At 44.2% G+C, this 3393-nt stretch overlaps 1 pseudogene; it reads right to left on the minus strand.

Annotated features, from left to right (window-relative positions):
• Nucleotides 1-2308: 2308 nt before the first annotated feature.
• LOC130844734 (60S ribosomal protein L15-like) lies at nt 2309-3047 on the minus strand (annotated as a pseudogene).
• Between the last annotated feature and the right edge of the window lie 346 nt (nt 3048-3393).

Below are 3393 nucleotides of genomic sequence, written 5' to 3' on the forward strand. Positions count from 1 at the left end.
TTTTCGACTAAAAGTGTGCTAATATGAGTCTTTGTATCTTCATATAGAATAGATCTTTTTATTCTGGTTGCCCTTAAGATTTTCTCTTCATCTTCAGTTTCTGAACTCTGTGTGTGCATGCGTGTGTGTGCATGCATGTGCGTGCGTGTGCCTGTGTGTGTGTTCCCCAGTGTTTGTCCTACTCGGATTTCTCTGATCATCTTGATTTGTAGTTTGACGCCTTTTTTTATTTTTAGACGTTGCTCATCCGTGAACTCTTCCAGTATTTCTTCTGTCCTGTTCTCTCCTCTTCACTTTCTAGGGTTCCAATATTTGTAGATTAAACATTAATTATTGTCTTGCAGATCTTGAATTCTGTTTTTTAAAATTCTTCTTTTATCGTCATGTTCCATTTAGCTAATTTCTATTTATTTCCACATTCACTGATTCTTTCCTCAACTTTGTCGAGTCTATTCATGAGCCCGTTGAACTCATCCTTCATCTGTGTTTCTGTTATCTATATTCTAAATAAATTGTGAAATTTATTTCTAACAGTTTTTATTTCTTATTGTTTCTACCTCTCTGCTGAAACCTCACGAATATTCCACTGGAGGCTTTAAGATACAAATCCTAGTTATTTTAAAATGCCCCCTGTGGTAGTTCTAACATCCGTGTCATCTCTCTATCTGCTCTGTGGATTACCTTGTCTCTAGACAGTGGATTCATTTTATTTGAGTCTTTGTGTCTCATAATTTTTTTGTTGAAAGTTGTGCTTTTTTGTGTAAAATAGTAGAGATTAAGGTAAATAGTATTTAGGCCAGGAAATGGGCACACTTCTTGTTTTAGGCTGTTTGCACGGGGGACTGAATCAATACAGTCAGGATCTGAGCTGAGTTTGGGTCTTGTTGCTGCTTTGTGGTTACCTTCAATGCACTACAAACATCAACTTCCTTTAGCATTACCTTGTGCTTAGAGGAAGGGCTTAGTACTCATGGATTTCTCTTAGTGTTTCAAGTCTACGCTCAGCTTTTAGTCTTCCCTGTGTGCCAGTGCCACAGAGATGATCTCTCTCCATGTTCTTACCTCTTCCCAAGGCTTAGGCTGTTGTTGCTTATTATGTGGTGTGCAGTAGCCCGGTGGTAGAGGACGGAGGGGATTCTCTATTTCCTGGTCCAGTCTCAGTCTGAGATAGGTCCTATATACCTGGGTCTTTTCAAGTAGACCTCTCAGTGATCCTACTCTACCTCCTTTGGCAGGCAAACTCTGCCTTGTATTTTGGTGGATCTTTTTTGTTTTGTTTTTGGAAACCAATTGAACTTGTATTAACACGAATTACATGAATTTTCTCAGGACCTTAAGGGAATGGATAAAGTAGTTTGACCCAAGATAACACTGATTAGACTTAGCAATGTTACTTTTAAATAAAACCAACCCTATCTTCCCCACTAAGGTGGCTTAAAGAGTTCATGATGGTCACAAACTAATACTACAGATAAAACACTTAAAATTTTGATCCAAGCTTTTTCTATCCTCCCACACTTGAAAGGTATCTGATGAACACCAATTTCCTAACCCTAGCATCACTAGCTTACAAATCTAAGGGCTAATAACTCCCTTCTCATTGACCTAATGTTCAATTCCATTAGTTTCAATATACCCCAGTGTAAATACCAGGACTATTTTGCATGAAATTAAATATTCTACAGATCCCAGAGTCATGGCATTGAGCCAGGGGCTCCCACCTTTTAAGTGAACTTCAGTGGTACCACTGAGGCCATGGCAATTTAATTTAGGTTCACCAGGATTTGTTTCATTCGTAAGAGAACCCTCTTGCAACAGGTGTATTCAGTTCCTTTAAAAGTGGTGACATTCCTTTACTTTTCGCCTTTTGGAAACAGCAGTTACACAAAAGGAATATTAGATTAAGTCTAAAACTGTTGGCCCTAGTCAACTTTCATAATTTTTCTCCACGTGATCGTGATAATTATGATAAAGGATCAAGACATCCTTCACATTTCCAAGGAAAATCCAGTATAAAAAGTTTGTCCTTGCCAAACTCCATAAAACAGCCACTTTAGAGTAAACCTGCGCCCCAATAAAGCAGAAGGTTTCATCACATGCACCAATGAATCTACGTGACTAGTTTCTGGACTCATCTTTTATCGAATTTATTTCACACCTATTGTACCAAACAGCATTTTAAACATGGACATATCAACTCCCTAATAAAGCAAAGACAAAGGCGTTTCCCTGGTTAGAAACAAGATACATACACCATCTCTTAAAGTCTTCAAACATTACTGCAGTTTAACTTCCATCATTGGACCACTCATTCAATGAAACAATCTGCAGACACCTAGTTTTAACAGATAAACTAAAAATACACTTTTCAGCAGGCACGAATGTCCTAAATTGTTCATTAGGGAAGAATTTTACAAACATCACTTACATGAGCAGTAGCGGTGGAGCTGCAGCGCCCTGCGCCTTGTCCAGGCTGCAGGTGAGAACCGCAGGTCCTGGCGTGGCACCGGTGGCCCTTGCCCAGGCCACGGCTCCGCCTGCCTGGGGGGGATGTCAGCCCCCACGTGTCCCTGCGCTTTTGGACTGGGTTCGTGATCCCCTGGGTGTGAGGGTTTCTTCTGATAGCTTTATGGAATGGATCGATGAGGACCGCCTCAAAGAATTTGTACCTAGAATCTTCACCAAGCCCTTACTCAGGACGCTCAGGGCCCCACAGCGGCGTCCAGCGCGCTCCTCGCCAACAGACTGAAGGGTTCGAGCAAACGTCAGCTGGCAGCACCACGGTGGACAGGCTTGCCGTGGGGGCACCCTTAGGACCTGGGCGTGTGCGGCCAGCACGGATCCACCTGCGACACAAGCTTGCGTGGCCGCGTCCCCCGGCTGCGCCTCTGGTTAGGGTGAGGGTGAGGGTGAGGGTTAAGGTGGGGACCGGAGCCCCCGGGCAGCGCGGAGAGGGCGGTACCGCCCGCAGCGCATCTTGAGCAGAAAGCGCATCGGTCGGAGTGCGGCTTCCGCCGCAGCTCCTGGATGTGCTTGTACGTTCCCATCTCGGCTCCCCCCGCCACCAGATGCTGGTGGATATTGTATGGGAGACAGCGTCTGCCCTTCTGTTAATCCCAGGGGATCTTGCGTGATCTAGGCCCAGGACTGTTTCTTGCTCCACTCTCAGCAGTAGAGGGTTTTTTCTTTTACCTTTTTCCCAGTTGCAGTGGGTCATCACCCGTGCCCTGGATTTAACAGGATCCCCCCTGCTCTTCCAATATCTTAAGTCTCTTGATCCACGGGGGACTAGGGACTGGATAAGGTTTGCTTTTTCTTTTTTTTTTTTTTGGCCACGCCACACGGCATACAGGATCTTAATTCCCCGACCGGGGATCGAATCCTCGCCCCCTG

Source organism: Hippopotamus amphibius, chromosome 2 (assembly GCF_030028045.1).
Source record: "Hippopotamus amphibius kiboko isolate mHipAmp2 chromosome 2, mHipAmp2.hap2, whole genome shotgun sequence".
Taxonomy (NCBI): Eukaryota; Metazoa; Chordata; class Mammalia; order Artiodactyla; family Hippopotamidae; genus Hippopotamus; species Hippopotamus amphibius.